General features: G+C 48.1%; 1 protein-coding gene and 1 pseudogene across 3 annotated transcripts in view; one reads left to right on the top strand and one right to left on the bottom strand.

Annotated features, from left to right (window-relative positions):
• The window catches only part of FBXO34 (F-box protein 34), a 68874-nt gene that overhangs the window by 9812 nt on the left and 38156 nt on the right, over nucleotides 1-20906 (bottom strand). The window lies entirely within an intron of this gene.
• On the top strand, nucleotides 5267-5382 carry LOC136637094 (5S ribosomal RNA; annotated as a pseudogene).

Here is a 20906-nt window from a genome sequence, read left to right as displayed (position 1 = left end):
GCTCCCTGGGGCATTTGGTGGGCCGCTGTGAGATACAGGAAGCTGGACTAGATGGGCCTATGGCCTGATCCAGTGGGGCTGTTCTTATGTTCTTACGTTCTTATGTTTGGCCAAGTGGGCCAGAGGCTTTCAGGGGACAAGAGACTGGCTGCAGGCCGGATAGAGGCTTGCTGTGGGCCACATCTGGCCCCCGGGCTGGGGTTTGGAGACCCCTGCACTAAAGTATCAGATGATAGAGCACAAAAGATGTACTTAGGCCTTCGTAACAATTAAAATGTAACTCATTTATTTTAAGTGATCTCAAAGTTGCAGTCTTGCTGAAGAACATCAGGAGGGCCTGACAAGAAACCCACGGTAGCTAATGCTCAAGCCCACCATCTAACTTCTACCCATTCCTTTACCACACAACACTTTGTATGACAGTCTTACTGCTTTTTCCATTTGAAAAAACAAGAACAATGAAATCATTTTATTTCAATAAATTGAGATCCCACTTTCTACATATTAAATTCAACATTGCTAGCAACACGGTTAACTCACCCACCATAAAATGAGTGAAACGCCACAACTAAAACATGCACAATTAAAACATGCATAATGAACATCCATAACAGCACAATCACATCATTGAATCAATTGATCCCAAGTTCAGAGAAGGTCATCACTCACTGAAAACCTGCTGAGTCTTAAATGCAAAGAATGAAATAGCCTGGTGGATCTCCTCAAAGAGGGCATACCACAACAGGTATCAACACAAGAAAGGCCCTGTCTCTCATGGTCACCCACCATGCAGCATGGCCTCTGCAGTTGAACTTAAGGCTTGGGCAGGCAGCCTCATATGTTGAAGCGGATTCATAGGGCACCTTAAGGGGTCCTAGGTCTGTTAGGGCTTTAAAAGGTTCACACAAGCAGTTGGTCTGAGGACAAAGCTAAGCAGGCCTTGGCCCAGTCAGGGCCAGAGAAGAGGTGACTGCCTGGGAACCCCACTTACACTTCCTTGAGTTCTATGATGTAAGAAAGGAAGGAAATAAATTGCAATAAATACTGGAAATTGAGCCTGGAAACCAAATAGGCAGCCCAACAAGATGCAGGATCCAGGTGTAGCACTGGTAGAGCAGTTCACAAGCATCATCTGATGCTGTCCTTATGACAACTCTGTAAAATAATCCTGCATGTCTAGTGCCACATTACAGCTGTGGCAGCTGAACGGAAAGAGTGTACCTGGAGCCTCCCAGTGAGTTTAAAGCAGGCATGGGGCTTGACCTGGGGGCTTCCTGACCTGTAACTCAGCCTTTTTTAACCATTCCATGAGGTCTGCCAAAAGATCACAGCTGGCCTGAGTGGGTCACTTAGTGTTCTATGACAAGGGCTGCCTTATTAAGTTCTACTTTTGATTTTTTACAGTTCAGGACCACTGCAGCCACCATCGCCTGACCTCAGCAAAGACAGGAGCAGCAATGCCAAACCATGCTGGAGGGGGCAGAACTCCTGGGTGCCACTGTGGAGCTGCTCTTCTGGGTCAGTGGGGCCTTGAGACAGGGCGGCGTGCATTTCCTGCAGCCAGCAGCCAGGGTGCAGAACTCAGCTCAAGAACACTCAGAAGCCTGAAACACTCAAGCCTTTATTGAAGAAAAAAGACAAAACTGTTACAGCTGCAGAGAAAAGCGTTGGGAGAAGGTCACAAGGGCACCAGGAGCCAGAGGAATGTATGAAATGGCCCTCTCAATCTGGCCCAACCCTGTCTTAAGTCTTCCTGGGGACTGAGCCAGAGACCTCAGCATGCAAAGCACGTGACCTAGCACCAGCTTCAGCTCCAAGGACAGGTGTGCACAGAACCAGCAAAATCGTGGTGGGCTAGGGCTGGACACTTGCAGCCTCCACAAGCAGCAGAGGAAAGAGCAGAGGCCATCAGAGCAGCAGGGGCTAGCTTGACCCTAGAGGTTGGCAGCTGCCTGCAGGGACACACTTCAAGCATCAGTGGCTGTATGGAAGCAGTGCTGGTGTTCAAAAGCCCAGAATAAGGGGGCCACACAGCTTGGGTTGTCCACACAACCCCACATGCAACACTTCACTTACTTACACCCAGCTTTACAGCTGACTGACTTCCAAAGTAGTAATTACAATACAGACTTTGACATTATGGTAAAGGCAAACACAGCAGCAGCAAAATCCAGTTTAAAGGAGATTATATAAAGCTTTCACCATACTTGCTTTCTCAGCACATGAGCTGGACACTTTATTGGCAAACCAGTCAAGGGAGAATTTCCATGCAGATGTGCCTGTATACCTCTGTCCCTCCCTATCAACAACCCGGACTACTACTTAGACGAGACGGCTTGGGTGTGTTAATTAACCAACAGGCAAAGGCATGGACCAAGCCAAGAAACCCAGGATTCCTGGCTACATGCTGAAAGAATGGCCCAGCTCCAGGTTGCAGGAGATAGTAGAACAAATGGCACCTTCCCAGCTGAGTCTTCCTTGACGCTGCCAGGGTCTTAGCATGTGGTTCTCCCTCATGCACATGCCCCCAAACCAAAGCGGCGGCAGCCACCAGGCTCTGACTGGATTCTTCCTGCAGGCAGAGGAACCAGCTTGCCAGGCAAGTCGCTCTGCAGCACAGATGGAAATGAAAGCAGAAATGAAATGAACTGCCAAGGTGACTGCAGGGAAACCGCTGAGTCACGGCCTGGCTTCCCCCTCACCCTGATGCTCAAGAGGTCCCCTGGTTTGGGCTATGAGCAGCAACCCTCCAAACACAGAAAGGAAGCTGGACCATGTGATGCACCAAAACAAAACAAAGGTGGAGTCCCAGTCCAGTGACAAAGCACATTTTGCTCTTCTGACAAAAGTGCACAGCCTGTCCTTTCAATCAGCTTTTGTGACAGAGGACTGGAAGGTGGCCAACACATTACCAAGATTTAAAAAGGGATCTGGGAAGTCACAGGTCAGTCAGCTTAATGTCTGTTCCAGTAAAACTGGTGGAAAGTATAATAGAAAACAACACTATTAAGTAGCTAAAAGCATGATTCAATACTTACCTTACGCCGGCACAGCAGACACCCGAGTGTTGCAAACGTGCCATAAAGCACATTTGGGGCGACTTGGGAGCAGGCCGCACTGGCTTAAGGACATGTGGTGGCCTGCTCCCACCGTATCCCATCCCTGCACTGCCCGGACAAGGTAGATTTTTGTTGCCGGAGAAGGCCAGTGCAGGGGTGGGAAAGGGTGGCAGGAGGGCAGAATGGGGGCAGGGCAAGTCGATGGGCAGGCCAGGCCTGGGAGGGAGGTGGGACTGGCCTCTGGCATTTAGGCCATCTCCTCTTCTGCGTGAACCAGCAATACACCGGACTGCTTGAATCTGTGCCAGTGATTCAGCTAGTGCAGATCTAAGTAGCTGCATTGAGGTGGCTGCCATGTGACACAGGGTAAAGGCAAATAAATTCCCTTACTCTTGAGTTGAATGGGATCCACCTCCTATCCTGCGTTGGTTACAGTGCAGGCCAGCTGGCCTGTCTGTTTCAGCACAGGATAAGACTGGCCTGTATGTTAATAAGTTTTGCTGAAGGAAAATCAGCATGGTTTTGCAAAGGTAGGCCCTGCCTTCTAGAGTTCTTTGGGTGTGACAACAGACATGTGGACAGGCGATGTATGTGTGACCTTGCAAAAGTCCTCACAAAAGACCTTTGAATAAACTCAGCAGGCATGGAATAAGGGAGCAGGTGCTTTTTTGGTTTGGTTAACTCATTAAGGAGCAGGAAGCAGAGAGTAAGAATGAGTGGGCCAGTTTCACAGGGAAGTCAGAAACCGAATGTCAAGAATTGGGACCACTGCTTTGAAATTCGTACATAAGTTACCTGGAATTAGGAATTAAGGTCATATCTACATATGACATCAAACCAGCATGCTGATTGTGAAGTGCTCCAAACATCTCTCTAAAATGAGTGAAGAGGCAACCAAATGAAAAATATGATTCAGTGTAAAGAACCGTAATGTTCTGCATAATGGGAACAAAAATCCCAACTTCATATGGACATTGATGGGATCTGAGCTGTTGGTGAAAAATTATGAAAGATCTTGGGGACTGTCTTGGGCAGCTCAAAGAAAACATCATCCACTTTGCAGCAATTGTGAAGGTGGCAAATTCCATGCTGGGGTCATCAGAAAGGGATCGAGAGTAAGGCTGCTCATATTATAATGCCACATACAAATTTATGGTACAGCTGCACTTGGAATACTGTGTTCTGTTCTGGTTGCCAGACCTTAAGGATATTGAGGAGCTGATACTGAGGCACTTAGACCTATTATGCCTTTTCTTAAAAATACAGCACTATCAATATCACGATTCTTTACAAAGCACAGAAAACTTCCTGAATTATAATGCAAAATACAACATGGGAGAAAACAGAAGAAGGGAAGAGAAAACAAGCAAAGTTAACAGAGAGAGAGAGAGAGAGTGCACATGCATTATACTGACTTAGTGAGCAACAAAATGACTGGAGGGCCAGTGAAGGGCCTGGGTTACTTTAAGGCAGCTCTTCAATACTAGATTTTAATCCAAGATGAAGAGTGCAAGACAGCCTGGAAAAATGCTGGATGTTGACACTCTGGGGTTCAGCCAGACCTCAGACAGAGGGGCAGCACTGAGATGGGGCAGGGAGAATAAGAATTTGCATCATAGATGAACTTGTATCCTGGCAGTCGTGCCATTGCACATTTGTGTCAAGGGAAGACATGATTCCAAGGGCCACTCTCAGATGTGGTTAAAACCACAAAGAAGCCACATGTTTCATCCAGCTTTTCTGATGCTTTTTTTTTTTTTTTTTTACAGGAACAGCAGACGTATTAATACAGTCTGGACATTCAGGGGTTACAATGAGGATACGTGTGTTTCATATCCACAGCAAGGCTGACGGCCTGTGAATTCCTCAAACAAGAGTCACTTGATGAGCAGAGCCATTAAATCACCTGTGGCTGTGGTTGTTCCTGGGGAAAACTCTGTACTTTCCTGTATATGTTCTGTACTGCTGGCTGTGAGGAAGAAACTGCTTGCTTTACATAAAACCAGGTCCATGTTTGTGTTCTGTTCCTAGTATCAGAGTTTCTATAGTCATAGAAAAATTGTAAAAGAGCAGAGGGTGGGAGCATAGTCACCCCAAAATTTCCTGGCACCATGCCAAATGATGCCCTCTTTTACCTGGTGGTGTGCCAGCTGCTGGTCCCCTCACTCCCATCTGATTATTGCTGGAAAACACTGGTCACCAAATCTGTGCACAGCAATACCCTGCACATGCCTGATCTCGTCTGATCTCAGAAGCTAAGCAGGGTTAGGCCTGGTTAGTACTCGGATGGGAGACCGCTTGGGAATACCGGGTGCTGTAGGCTTATACCATAGTCTTTCGAGACTGAAGGTTGCCAACCAAGGACAAAAGCACTTAAGGTTCCTCTGCCTTGTGGGGAACAAGGTGCTTCAGTACATATAGCTTGCATTGCTGGGGCACTTGTATGGCCCAGAAGGGCTTTCCAGATAAATAGGTTTATAAGGAAGAGATGGAGTCGGCTTGACAAGGTAGATGCTGTTCCATGTGCACTAAACAACAAGACAGAAACCAGGAAAATGAATGATGGAACAGAAAGGGGACTATAGTAGCAAGGGACCTCTGGGGAACATGCAGGTCACAGGAAGACTTATTTTTTCTCCTACATTTCAAACCATAAAGGCCCTCAAAGCAGACACAGCAATAAAAATGGTATAACCTGGAACAGGAAACAGAGAATAAAGAAAACAATGAACTGGCACTATCCCCCAAAGCAATTTTTATAACATGCAAAAACATTCAATTTGCTTTCTATAAGTCACCAAGAAACCAGCCCTGTGGACTTCCTGAAATAGGAGACAAGCAGGTGATGTAGGAATGACCCTGAGTGGCGGTCCACAGTCTAGTCTGGAAGATCTTATGCACACCCTGCAGGACTTTCAACCACCCCTTTCTTAACAGCAGTTCTCCTGAATCGTATTGTGATTTCATCCAAAGCTCCCTTCAATTTGACAAGGCAGCTGTTGCTGCTGCTGGTGGAGAAGCAGTTCCTCCTGCATGTTAATGGTGTAGTTAACAGTGATGGACAGTGAACCACCTGCTGAATGCAGTCAATGTACTCCCAAATTGCAAAAGACTATCTCAGCCTGGCCTTATGGTTTGCTTGCTGCATCACTGACTCACACAGAACTAACACACTGTAAGCCTTTGACTTGGCCACAGAATGTTCTCCAAAAGGTTCAGCCTGGTGTTTTCTCCATACCTCCTGTTCTGTATGCCAACAGCAGCCTCCCCGGAACTGCTGTTGCAGACACAGCTGAAGTTGCTACAAGAATTCTTTTGCAACCTCCTGCCTTCTGTAACTTGCAGCTATTCAAGTCAATGCAGCAAATTATTCATCTGGGAATGAGCGAGACCTTTGTTTAGGATGGGGTGTGGAAACAACCAACACCAATTCAGCACAAAAGCAGGGCGGAAGGGCTGTGCAAACCCCAAGAATTACAATCTTCCTCTTCTTTAAAGGCAGCAAGTAAGTCTGCAAGCCGTGTGGCAACAGAGAGCAAGCCTGAAGAAATGAAAAGATGTGCGTGGGTGGTGTCACCATTAAAGATGATTCATGCTTCTGTGTCGTGTCCCCTCATTCTATTAGGTGCTTATTCTCTTGATGCTCCATCATCTCTTTTCTCTTTGCAGGAAAAGGAGCTGGATGAGGAGTTGAAAGGGGGAGGGAAAGAAACAGAAAGAAAGGGATGGGAGTGAGAGGAGGGGACTGGATGGCTGAGGAGATGAACCAGAGCTCCCACAGATGTTTGTGAAGCTCTCTTTGGTCCATCTGACTCAGTATGCTATACATCACCTTGTAGCTCTCCAGCGTCCAGTGGGGGGTATTTTTTCTGGCCCACCTGGAGATGTGCTATGGATTGAACTTGGGCTCCTCTGCACATACAAGAGAGATGCTCTAGTTCTGAGCTAAGATACCTCCCATGCATTATCGTTACGAAGGGAACACCTTAGAGTCGCATGTTCAATCCAGAGGACTCTTCCATCACCAAACTCAGGTGGTGCTACTGTACTTGCACATGTGGTACTGCATGGATACAAATGGAGATGGGTCACAACTTTTCAGTTCCATGAGCAACCATCACACATAGTGGTGTACGTGATGCTCTTGAGCTACTTCATACAGAAAAAGGAGTCTTCCATGTAGGAAATGGGTAATTTGAGAAGCATTCCTTGCTACTTTTGCTAATCTCAGTGGGAAGATTTGGATGCAGCAGAATGGCTGAAAGGCACAGGGTGCCATTTGTATTGTAATTTGGGGTCTGATGGGATAACTCACAGATGTCCCATGGACTGCTTCCAGTCAGGAAATTCAGTCACCACTTGTCTGCTTTGCTCATCAAAGCAGCAAGTTTGATGGCTCATTCCAAAATACATCAAGGCCTTTGAGATGCAAAGCTGACTACACCACACATAGGGCAATCTAGATGTCAAGAGGTGAAGAGGCCAATGCTGCAAGTCCAGCAGAAAGATCAGCAGAAGATGTCTTCCATCAAAAAAAGTGTAGGAAAAGAACATTAGAATCACTTAGGACTTCACTTTGCACTCTTCCTACAAGTTCACTTAAATTGCTCACAACAGGAGAGGAAACTGAGCGCTTTCCACATGCGCTTGCCTCCGACGCATCCTCGGCATCACCTGGCAGGACAAAGTTCCAAACAACACAGTCCTGGAACGTGCTGGAATCCCTAGCATGTATGCAGTGCTGAAACAGAGACGCCTGCGTTGGCTCGGTCACGTTGTGAGAATGGATGATGGCCGGATCCCAAAGGATCTCCTCTATGGAGAACTCGTGCAAGGAAAGCGCCCTACAGGTAGACCAGAGCTGTGATACAAGGACACCTGCAAGAGGGATCTGAAGGCCTTAGGAGTGAACCTCAACAGGTGGGAAACCCTGGCCTCTGAGCGGCCCGCTTGGAGGCAGGCTGTGCAGCATGGCCTTTCCCAGTTTGAAGAGACACTTGGCCAACAGTCTGAGGCAAAGAGGCAAAGAAGGAAGGCCCATAGCCAGGGAGACAGACCAGGGACACACTACACTTGCTCCCAGTGTAGAAAGGATTGTCACTCCCGAATCGGCCTTTTCAGCCACACTAGACGCTGTTCCAGAACCACCATTCAGAGCACGAAACCAGTCTTTCGAGACTGAAGGTTGCCAACAACAACATGTTTGGCCCTTAGATGAAGTGCAAGAAACCTTATCACCATCCTACACAAAGCAGAGTCCTACTATCCCATTCATGTTCCATAAGGCAGTCCTCTCATACCTTTCCTCAAAAGCAGTGATTCTCACACATTTAGCACCGGGACCCACTTTTTAGAATGAGAATCTGTCAGGACCCACCAGAAGTGATGTCATGACCAGAAGTGACATCATCAAGCTGGAACATTTTTAACAATCCTACCCGCACTTACCCAGGAGTAAGTCCCATTTACTAACATTGTTCAAAGAATATATAGTAGCTTGTTAAAAGTACACTTCTGTAACATTTCCCCAAATGCAGTCATACCATGGGAGCATCAAGTCTAATATATTAAAAATAAAATATTGAAATAAATGGGGTCCCACCTGAAATTGGCTCGTGACCCACCTAGTGGGTTCCAACCCACAGTTTGAGAAACACTGCTCCAAAGCACATGAGCGGGGAGGGGGAAAACATCCTTCTCAGACCATCGCCTTTTCCGTTTCAAATTATCTGAGCACTCTTTTGCAGCCCTGATACTGGACCTCTGACTTAATTTTGAGTCGGGTACTTCTGTTCTCATCTCCTAGTTGGCAACCTTCAGTCTCGAAAGACTATGGTATCGCGCTCTGAAAGGTGGTTCTGGAACAGCATCTAGTGTGGCTGAAAGGGCCAATTCGCGAGAGACAATCCCTTCCACACTGGGAGCAAGTGCAGTCTGTCCCTGGTCTGTCTCCCTGGCTATGGGCCTTCCTTCTTTGCCTCTTAGCCTCAGACTGTTGGCCAAGTGTCTCTTCAAACTGGGAAAGACCATGCTGCACAGCCTGCCTCCAAGCGGGCCGCTCAGAGGCCAGGGTTTCCCACCTGTTGAGGTCCACTCCTAAGGCCTTCAGATCCCTCTTGCAGATGTCCTTGTATCGCAGCTCTGGTCTACCTGTAGGGCGCTTTCCTTGCATGAGTTCTCCATAGAGGAGATCCTTTGGGATCCGCCCATCATCCATTCTCACGACATGACCGTGCCAACGCAGGCGTCTGTTTCAGCAGTGCATACATGCTAGGGATTCCAGCACGTTCCAGGACTGTGTTGTTTGGAACTTTGTCCTGCCAGGTGATGCCGAGAATACGTCGGAGGCAGCGCATGTGGAAAGCATTCAGTTTCCTCTCCTGTTGTGAGTGAAGAGTCCATGACTCGCTGCAGTACAGAAGTGTACTCAGGACGCAAGCTCTGTAGACCTGGATCTTGGTATGTTCCGTCAGCTTCTTGTTGGACCAGACTCTCTTTGTGTTCTCATCATGGCTACTTAAAACAGATCTTCCCAACTTACACTGACAACAACCTGGAAAGTCACTACATCACACTCTGCGGAACTTAGAAAAGCCCACCAAGGAATGAAACAATGAGATGAATCACCAGCAATTCCACCCAGAGTGAGAAAAGTTCATTCTCAACCATACAGACCAGCCTTCAACAGTCACACAGTATTATAAAATTTTCAGTTTCCCTTTATAACTGAAATGAAGATGCAACAGAGGGTCCCAGGGGAGGGTCCTAGCCAGATTACAAACTGCTTTTTGACACATGAAACCTGGGGAAGAGACATAGAAGAGGAGAGACTGAGGTGGCAAGGTAAGAATGGGAGCAAATGCCCCCCCAAGTGTGTTAAAAGAGCAACAGGCCCCCTCCCACCAGCTTTGATACCAAGAGGGTAGCCCTACCTCCTCAAGGGCGGGCATCTTGTTCCTTCCCCTCCTGTTGCCTTTCAGGTGACTCATGGACAGCTAGAGCAGTATTTTTCTACAGGGCTTTGGGGACTGTAGGATAGTGCTGGCTTGCATCTGCAAGTTTTCAGTTTTCCTGTTGTTCCAAGTTGGCCACGGTTTCAAACTGTGTGGGAAGGTGCATGTTTCTTAAAACAATTATTAGTCACCACATGAGTTTTTTAAAAGGAAAGGTGAACTTTCAACATCTTAATTAATGCAAAAGAAAAGGGAGAAACTGCCCCCTCCCTGACCAAAGTAACCACATCACAGAAGCCGTTCCTTCTTCCAGGATCATCAAGAAACCAGCCTGTCTTTTAAGACACAGGGAACTGAGCCAACAGAAGCAGCAGGCTTAGCCATCTGAATGAGGACACTGGCTGCAAAGAGAAGGCAGGAAAGAGGCAAAACACCAGAAATTCAGCCTGAAAATACTTGCAGCTTTGGAGATCCCACAGGTGAGACGACTGCACAGCCTATTGTTCTTCTCTTGGCAGTTACATAATTTTGGTTGACGGCTCCACAAAGATCACTCAGCACACTGGGCATGCTCAAAAATGTCAGCATGATTCAGCTTGATAAAAATACATTTTACTCAAGAGAATCAGAACAAAAAAGGGCTGGTCCATCCAATCAAAGCAGTGAAGAGTGAGCATTTGAATGAGATTAAACTTTGGTCTCACCCACCGAGGCTGATCTTACATTCCTGAGGATGACTACTGTACAATGAAATACTCCCTGTATTTGTCCAGGGGAGAAAGGCCGGATAGAAATTCAGTATATATAGAAATATATATATTCAGTAAATAAAAATAATACAGATTAGCAAACATCCACATACAGTGATGGTGAATAAGGTGAAACAAGCTGTCAGATGTCACATTCTGGGGGGGGGGGAACTGCTCAGTGCTCATGCCCTTGCTGTGACTTCAGAAGGCCCTGGGTTCATCCCTGGCATCTCCCACTTACAGCAAGGTGCTGGGAAAAAGTTTGGAGAGCTGCTGCCAGCGAGGAGCTGAGATGACAACACAGGGCTGAGCTGAAGGAGCACTTGTCTGCCTTGGCATAAGCTGCACATATACTGCTGTGGTGCACTGCATAATACACTGCTGAAGTCCACTCGCCAACCTGAGGAAACCTGAGCAGTGCCTCAGGAATCAACTGCACAGACACACCCAACTGCACTTTGATTGCATAATTTGACTTATGACTAATGAATGATTTGACCAACATGTTGTCTTAAAGAAGAACACCAGAACATTTTCAATGAATGCATAGAGTTAAGACTGCTCCCCCATAAGGTGCAGATACCCTTACTTGGTAGCCTGATGCTGTGCTGCGTGTTAAGAAACCCCATGATGTCGTCACGTAACAGGGTAAGTGAACAGACACACATTATGGGGGAGAACTCGCCCAAGATCACACTGCATCTCACTCTCCCACTGAGTGTGCAGAACACAGATCCCATGCTCTCTGCGTCCAGTTTACTGCCAGAGACTGTGGTGTTACAATAAGTTTCTGTTTAGCTTTACACTCAGGAAGTGATAAGCTTCAGGGCTGCTTCGCACTTTACCACCTGGCACTTGCAGTGTGTACACCATCATCTCCCACTGTAAAGCATCAAGAATGAACCACAAATACCCACCCTGTGGCAAGATGGCATCAGTGGGTCCTTTGGCTCTTTGCTGGCCATCCTCAGTTGCCAGGGAGCAGCAAGTGAGCACCCCATGGAAGCTGCTCCTTTTGTCTTCTCCCCCCAGCAGAAGGGAAAGACAGACAAGCAAGGCAGGGAGCAGTGGAGTGGGGCAGCAGCAGAAGCCAAGGGGCTCTTGGGAGGGCATGATACCCGACAAAGTGTGGCCCTGCCAAGTGCCTAACCACACCAACCCCTAACACCAGCCTTGCACCTGCCACCCCAGTTGTCTTCCCACTTACGGTTTTCGAGTGTAAGGAGCAGGCAACGGTTCACGCTGGGCCTAAATAACCCTGTAAGGCAGCAGGTACATTTTAACAGCAATGCTCTTATATTTAAGAGGGGGGAGCAGCTGTACCTATTCCACCCAGCAGAACATCCCTCCCAGCAGCTGTCTACTGGTGCCTCCTTTACGTCTTTTGCAAGACGGCAAGATCTTTTGGGTCAGGAAACATTTTCTTTCTTCCTCTGCTATGTGAACTGATTTGCTAACTTTGGGGGGGGGGGGTTGAAAAATGGCACATAAATATATTTTTTTAACAAAAACGTTGAAAAAGATTCTGAGACCAAAGCAGTTTGCGGCTGAAGCCTCCCCAAGAAGAACTCAGCAGCTCTGGCAGGGTCCCACCTGGGCACTCTCTGCTTTCATGCTTTGCTCCGAGAAAGAAAGGGGAGAACATTCGCCCTGGAAGCAGGATGCTCCTGAAAGAAACTCACAACAAGAAGGGCAACACCCCTGAATTCTCCTGTGCAAGCAACAAATAGCAGCAAACACTTTCCATTCACTGAGCAGCAGTGGACTGTTACCGAGTGCTACAGATGAGAACACAAAAGGGGGGCAGCTTGCAGGAAGTTGTGCGTAATGGGAAAAGGGGGGAGGGCAGTGCCACCACTATCTTTACTGCCCTGAGGCTGCTGCACCCTCTTCGTGTGCAGCCACTTCGGCAAGTCAACAATGGGCTGCCTGATTACAGGTACCTTTAAGTCCTGCCAAAGCACATATACACAGACCCAGAACAATTGGCCCTGCCGGCCAAATTAAATGGGCGGGACCCCATTCAACAATCTTGGAATCTGCTAATAGGACATTGGAAAATGTGATCATAATGCAAAGGGCAGGAAAGAGTGGCCTTTCCCAATGAATAAAAGGAAGGGGGGGGGAACAAAATGATGCTATTTGAACAGAATTAAACACATTAAAGTGACACTGGAAAGTTCTAAAGAAACAAAGGAAAATATTCAACATCTAGAGAAAAGGTTCTCCCTTTGGCAGCTGCCCCCCCCAAATAGGGCTTTTCGAAAGAGATACACCTGCATTCGCCCTGAGGAGAAGGTCAGCAGGCAGAACAGCAGCCAAGCCGCACCTTCCTTTGTGAACCCCACTTTCACCACAGGCACAGAACACCACCCTGCCCACCTCACATCCTTCACTGGAGTTTCAGCCCAGCAAAGTCGACCTGAACTGAAATCACGTCCTTCAGGCTGTGACATCAGCCTGTTACCATGGGAATGATGGGGGCTGTTTAAAACCCAGTATTACGGAACAGCTGCAGGATCCAGCACCACAACCTGTCTCTATCTGAGCAAGGCACAAGCTAGTCCCTAGTTTCGTGAACACATGAAACTGCCTTCTGCCAAGTCAGGTCACTAGCCCAAGACTGCCTGCTCCAGCTGGCTGTACTTCTTCAGGGTCACAGGCAGGGAAATCTTTCCCAGCCTCCAACCAGATCCTTTTTTAACTGGAAAGGCTGGGGATCAAGTTTTCCACATGGCTTCCGCATGCAAAGCAGCTATGCCCCCCACTTCATTACTGTCTTAGGCTCAAACTGCAAGCCACTTCTTTGACAAAAACTTACCCAGAGCGGAAGCCACCTGTTGTACCTATCTCTTATACAACCAGAGCCTCCAAGGCTTGCTCAGTCAGGCTCACCAGTAGCACCAGCCTAGGGTAAGGTTCTGAATAGGGCAGGGGTGCCCAAACCCCGGCCCTGGGGTCACATGCAGCCCTCGAGGCCTCTCAATGCGACCCTCAGGGAGCCCCCAGTCTCCAATGAGCCTCTGGCCCTCCGGAGATTTGTTGGAGCCTGCACAGGCCTGACGCAACTGCTCTCAGTGTGAGGGTGACTGTTTGACCTCTTGCGTGAGCTGTGGGACAAGGGCTCCCTCCACTGCTTGCTGGTTCACTTCTGTGATGCAGTAGCGGCAGAAAAGGAAAGGCCAGCCTTGCTTTGCACAAGGCCTTTGAAAGGCCTTGAGCTATTGCAAGACCTTCATTCATTCATATTGTATTGTATTGGCAACCTTCAGTCTCGAAAGACTATGGTATCGCGCTCTGAAAGGTGGTTCTGGCACAGTGTCTAGTGTGGCTGAAAAGGCCAATCCGGGAGTGACATTCCCTTCCACACTGGGAGCAAGTGCAGTCTGTCCCTGGCTATGGGCCTTCCTTCTTTGCCTCTTTGCCTCAGACTGTTGGCCAAGTGTCTCTTCAAACTGGGAAAGGCCATGCTGCACAGCCTGCCTCCAAGCGGGCCGCTCAGAGGCCAGGGTTTCCCACCTGTTGAGGTCCACTCCTAAGGCCTTCAGATCCCTCTTGCAGATGTCCTTGTATCGCAGCTGTGGTCTACCTGTAGGGCGCTTTCCTTGCACGAGTTCTCCATAGAGGAGATCCTTTGGGATCCGGCCATCATCTATTCTCACAACGTGACCGAGCCAACGTAGGCGTCTCTGTTTCAGCAGTGCATACATGCTAGGGATTCCAGCACGTTCCAGGACTGTGTTGTTAGGAACTTTGTCCTGCCAGGTGATGCCGAGAATGCGCCGGAGGCAGCGCATGTGGAAAGCGTTCAGTTTCCTCTCCTGTTGTGAGCGGAGAGTCCATGACTCGCTGCAGTACAGAAGTGTACTCAGGACGCAAGCTCTGTAGACCTGGATCTTGGTATGTTCTGTCAGCTTCTTGTTGGACCAGACTCTCTTTGCGAGTCTGGAAAACGTGGTAGCTGCTTTACCGATGCGTTTGTTTAGCTCGGTATCAAGAGAAAGAGTGTCGGAGATCGTTGAGCCAAGGTACACAAAGTCACGGACAACCTCCAGTTCATGCGCAGAGATTGTAATGCAGGGAGGTGAGTCCACATCCTGAACCATGACCTGTGTTTTCTTTAGGCTGATCGTCAGTCCAAAATCTTGGCAGGCCTTGCTAAAACAATCCATGAGCTGCTGGAGATCTTTGGCAGAGTGGGTAGTGACAGCTGCATCGTCACGAAGAGGAAGTCACGAAGACATTTCAGCTGGACTTTGGACTTTGCTCTCAGTCTGCAAGAACACAGCCCTGCTTCATGCCGCTTCGGATGTCAAAGGGGTCTGATGTCGATGGCTCCACATCAGACCCCTTTGACATCTGAAGCGGCGTGAAGCAGGGCTGTGTTCTTGCACCAAACTTGTTTGGGATTTTCTTCGCTGTCCTGTTGAAGCAGGCCTTTGGAACTGCAACAGAAGGCATCTATCTCCGGATCAGATCAGATGGAAAGCTTTTCATTCATATAAGTATCTTTAATATATTCATTTATGTATACTTATGTAAATGTATACAAATTTTAAATGTAAATGAATTCTTTTTTTCCCCCCGGCCCCAACACAGTGTCAGAGAGATGATGTGGCCCTCCTGCCAAAAACTTTGGGCACCCCTGGAATAGGGTAACGTTCTGTCTGTGACAGATCAGGAGAGGGATCTTGGGGTGGTGGTGGACAGGTCGATGAAAGTGTTGACCCAATGTGTGGCTGCAGTGAAGAAGGCCAATTCTATGCTTGTGGTCATTAGAAAAGGTATTGAGAACAAAACGGCTAATATTATAATGCTGTTGTACAAATCGATGGTAAGGCCACACCTGGAGTATTGTGTCCAGTTCTGGTTGCCGCATCTCAAAAAAGACATAGTGGAAATGGAAAAGGTGCAAAAGAGAGCGACTAAGATGATTACGGGGCTGGGGCACCTTCCTTATGAGGAAAGGCTACGGCGTTTGGGCCTCTTCAGCCTAGAAAAGAGGCGTCTGATGAGGGACATGATTGAGACATACAAAATTATGCAGGGGATGGACAGAGTGAATGGAGAGATGCTCTTTAGACTCTCACACAACACCAGAACCAGGGGACATCTACTAAAATTGAGTGTTGGGAGAGTTAGGGCAGACAATAGAAAATATTTCTTTACTCAGCATGTGGTTGGTCTGTGGAACTCCTTGCCACAAGATGTGGTGACTGCATCTGGGCCAGATGTCTTTAAAAGGGGATGGGACAAGTTTCTGGAGGAAAAATCCACCGCGGGTTACAAGCCATGATGTGTATGTGCAACCTGATTTTAGAAATGGGTTGTGTCAGAATGTCAGATGCAAGAGAGGGCACCAGGATGTAGGTCTCTTGTTGTCTGGTGTGCTCCCCGAGGCATTTGGTGGGCCACTGTGAGATACAGGAAGTTGGACTAGATGGGCCTATGGCCTGATCCAGTGGGGCTGTTCTTAAGTTCTTAATAAAAGTTTGTAAAGGGAAGCTCAGGTTTCTATCCAACAGAGAAGGGAATAAAGCTCTGTAGGGCACCAACGCCTCATGCCTGAACACAGGAAGTGTATTTTCAAATGCATCTCTGCAGCCATGAGGACTAGACACGTTTTCTTCTCTTGCGTGAAAAAGTTTTGGCAGTAGCGTCAAAATCCTTTTTAGTACAGTATGCAGACATTCCTGCTTCCTGCCAGGCTTGATGTACCAGAGGAAAGTTAGATACTGTATTCTAATTAGATGTACTAAAGGAAAGCATCTGGCCTAGATGCCTGTAAAAGGAGATTGGACAGATTTATGGTGACTATATCCAACTTCTGGGTTTTAGAGGCAGCCTATCCATGAATGCCAGGAGCAAGGAAGTTGCAAAAGGATACAGGTATCTGGTTGTTATGGGTGCCCGCAGGGGAATCTGGTGGACTAATGTGAAATAGCCCTTGGCTTGATCCAGGAGGGCTCCTCTGAGGTTCTCGGAGGGCTGTTTTTTTCCAAGCTGTCCAATCCCCCGCAGGTAGGGGCTGAGGCTAGCACAGAAGAGCAAATCATAGCATTTCAGGAAAACTATGGTACAGGTTTCTTTTTCTGGGGCTCTGTTCATTCAGAAGTTAACAAGGGTTCGATTCCCAACTCAGGAGCATGTAGCTACAAGCTTTGTTTCTTTGCAACTGCATTCAGGGGGTCACAATATTAAAGCAAATTCCATTAGGCACAACTGCTTGCCAGCCATTAAGGATATTCCTGGCAGATTTTATGGATAGGGGAGAGAATAATGGTGCAGCCTAATGACGGCTTAATCCCCCTCCAGTTCACTCCGAAATTAAATGTTGACTCCGGATTGGGCCCCAGATCTCCTCCCCCAACACACATTAATAGCGCTCTCCTACTGCCACATTATGGTGTTGTTTAATGGAAGATTCAGAAAAGGAGGAAGTGAAGGTTCCATTCACTGCCTCAAAAGCTGGACACATTTCAGCTCACCTACAATGGATCGTTGGGAGGAAAGAAGCAACACCACAAAAATTCAGTGTCAACCACACAGGCCTTGTTGTGCTGCACAAATGAGAAGGGCCAACAAATCCGAGATGTGGACACCCAGAACACTGGTCAATGTGGGGTTCACTCTGCTTCTTGGATACTTGCTCTCATTTTTTGGTACACTTCACATATCACTGAGCTGGAAGTATCCTGAAGGCCACCCAGGCAAAATCTCTGCGGCATGGCAAGACCACCTGTCTACTAGCCTCCATCTGCCACATACATACACAAACCCCTAATGCAGAGTATGCCATACTCAGGGAGTTGCATATGGAGCAGATGAGTTCCAGGGGATTCATTTGGGTGGCGCCAAGCCACATGCTGCCATTCTGAGGAGCAAAGAAGAGAATTCCTTGCTGACCACAGGCATACAACTATCAGTTCTGCTGCAACACACTGAACCTGCTGCATGGATCCTAGACTTTCCCCACACGTACAAAAAACATTTGGCTAGCAGTCTGCTTCCATTCATACCTAGACCCCCAGGAGACAGGATTTTTCTGGAATCTGACCTCTGCGCACTTGACCACCTCCAATCAAGCTGGCTGATGATGCAGCAGCTTTTCCACAGGGGCTTTATTCCAGCAGCCACTCCTGAGAAGGCAGGTTACAAGGCCCCAGGAGCTGGAAGGAGCTGGAAGCCATGCTGTGCTAAATGAACCAGCTTAATTCTTTTCTAGCAAAGGTTCCACAGTTGCAGTAACAGGGTGTGGTGTGCTCATGTTTGGCCTTCCTTTGTTGTTTAAATTGAGGGGAATTCTCTTCATCCTTGAACACATTCACAGCTTCAGGGGGTGCCTCCTCAAACCGGACAAGCCATCCTTCTACAGACAGTTCCTTTCAGCTTGTGGCTTTACCCTGAGTAAATGGGTCGGTTATTCACTCCTAGCGGAAGTAAACACAGATAGTGTTGGCAATGGAGGACGGAAATTGATCCTTGATGAGCAGTACAACTGAAAGCCCCAGAGACGCACCCTAGGCCATCAGGCTCAGTAACTGCAGACCATTTCAGTGTGTGTGTGTGTGTGTCCCGTCCCCTGTCTCCAACTCCAAAAGTTCAACCATCCATTTGTACAGTCTGGCATCAAAAAGGCCAGGGTTTGGCTACCGCTCCAAGCCACTTGGACCCTGCATCAGGTCCTCTTGCATGGTTCCAAGGTCGACACATACGTTTAGCTTCTACTTTTAGCAGAGGATGGACACAACAGTGCAAAAGTTCAGAGCTTCAACCACAACGTTCCCAACATCAACCCAAGGCCTTGCACACTTGCCACTTTGCTGAGTCTTCCTGCAGAGGGGCAGCTAGCCAAGGATCTCACTGTCCACTGTGGTAAGATATCCATTCTCTGTTCACACCAAATCCTCTGATTTTTCCACCTCTGTTACCATTTACTTCCAGCCCTATATAGCAGCCCAGCTGTAGCACTGCCGAGCCTTGCAAGAGACACCCTCCTGGCTCTAGGCAGCCTTCCATTTCTCCAGAACTCAACTCCAGAATCTCCTGGGGGCTGTTCCCCTTCTGGCTCTCAGTCATTGCAAAAACTCCAAACCACGCCAGCCTGCTCACAACAGGTACAAATCTACGGTAAGGCCACACCTGGAGTATTGTGTCCAGTTCTGGTCGCCGCATCTCAAAAAAGACAGAGTGGAAATGGAAAAGGTGCAAAAGAGAGCGACTGAGATGATTACGGGGCTGGGGCACCTTCCTTATGAGGAAAGGCTACGGCGTTTGGGCCTCTTCAGCCTAGAAAAGAGACGCCTGAGGGGGGACGTGATTGAGACATACAAAATTATGCAGGGGATGGACAGAGTGGATAGGGAGATGCTCTTTACACTCTCACATAACACTAGAACCAGGGGACATCCACTAAAATTGAGTGTTGGGAGAGTTAGAACAGACAAGAGAAAATATTTCTTTACTCAGCGTGTGGTTGGTCTGCGGAACTCCTTGCCACAGGATGTGGTGATGGCGACTGGCCTGGATGCCTTTAAAAGGGGATTGGACAAGTTTCTGCAGGAAAAATCCATTAATGGGTACAAGCCATGATGTGTATGCGCAACCTCCTAATTTTAGAAATGGGCTATGTCAGAATTGCAGATGCAAGGGAGGGCACCAGGATGAGGTCTCTTGTTGTCTGGTGTGCTCCCTGGGGCATTTGGTGGGCCGCTGTGAGATACAGGAAGCTGGACTAGATGGGCCTATGGCCTGATCCAGTGGGGCTGTTCTTATGCTCTTATGTTTAACTGCCAAACGAATTACTGGCTCAATACAATTTAAACATCAGATATGAGGGTGGAATACTCCAATATTATAAAGCATGGCATTAATGTAGCTGCAAGGACTCTCTTTGCCTTACCCCCCTAATTGCAACCTGCATAAGCCCAATTATTCCTACGGATGAGGAAGATACTGGAGTGCCAAAGTATTCCACCCTGAGAAGGGGCACCACAGGCATGAACCACTGAGGTTTGCGTGCATATGAAGGTGACTCCTACCAGGTCAGACCACTGGTTCATCAGGCCAGTACATCTAAGCTGACTGGCAGCAGCTCTCCAAGGTTTCAGAGAGAGGGAGGTTTTCCCAATCATGCCATTCAAGTTCCTTTTAGACTGGAAACAGAAGATGGGGCATTCTGCATGTCAAGTTAGATGAGCCCAGCTTGATGATCACCAGGTCATACCACTGAGTCAGGAGAAACAAGTTAAATGACTGGGCTCCTGGGAGCCCCAAAGCACCCAAATATATGGATACTTCCTATCAAGTCCACAGAGACCAGTATCACCTACACCGATTGGGGCTCTCTAGGGCTTCAGAAACACATTTCCCAGCCCTATCTGCAGGGATTGAACCCAGGAACCTTTGTATGCAAAGCAGCTGCTCTTCCAGTGGGCTATGGTCCCTCCCCATCCACTTGCCACTGCTTGCTGCTTCTCTTGTTGCTTGGGCTTACTCCAGTCAGCTTCTCCTGGGAAGCAGATAATTTGACAGCATCTTAACATTGGGAGTGACGCTGCAGAGAAGCAGTGCAATGGCTTTCTTCAGGGGAGACCACCCAGTATCCCTCTGCATAAGTAACTGGCTGCTTCCCAGTCAGGAGGCACTCTCAGATTAGTGAACAATGCAAAAAAACAGGAGTAGGTCATGCACACTCTTAAGAGAACTTCGCAGCTACCAGATGTCTGGGCCACACTGCTCCAGCGTTTATTCCAGCTGGGAACAACCCGACATAAAACCCAAACCTCTGTCATGCTGCAGGCTAGCTAGCTGAAGAGACTAATAATCCCGAATAAGAGAAAGCAAAACCCCTTTCCCCTCAGCAGTTTCTGAACCTGGAGGTACCACAAAGCAACTGAGCGACTTATCATGGGTCAGACCTATTATTAATGGGTCTCATCCCCTTTTTTTGCCCCTGGGGCTCAGCCCCTTTTGCCCCTGGGGGCTGGGGATAAGAATAGGCCCTCAGTTTGGCTGTACTTGTCGTAAGAGGCGACTGAACAGCCACCGGGTAGATGGGACTCGTCAGCCTAGGAAGGCAGCTCATCTAAGAGAAGGAAACTCTGACCTCAAACCTCCACTGCCTTGTGGCTACATCCAGTTGT

This window comes from Tiliqua scincoides, chromosome 1, assembly GCF_035046505.1.
Source record: "Tiliqua scincoides isolate rTilSci1 chromosome 1, rTilSci1.hap2, whole genome shotgun sequence".
Taxonomy (NCBI): domain Eukaryota; kingdom Metazoa; phylum Chordata; class Lepidosauria; order Squamata; family Scincidae; genus Tiliqua; species Tiliqua scincoides.
This window is presented reverse-complemented; position numbering and strand designations above follow the sequence as displayed.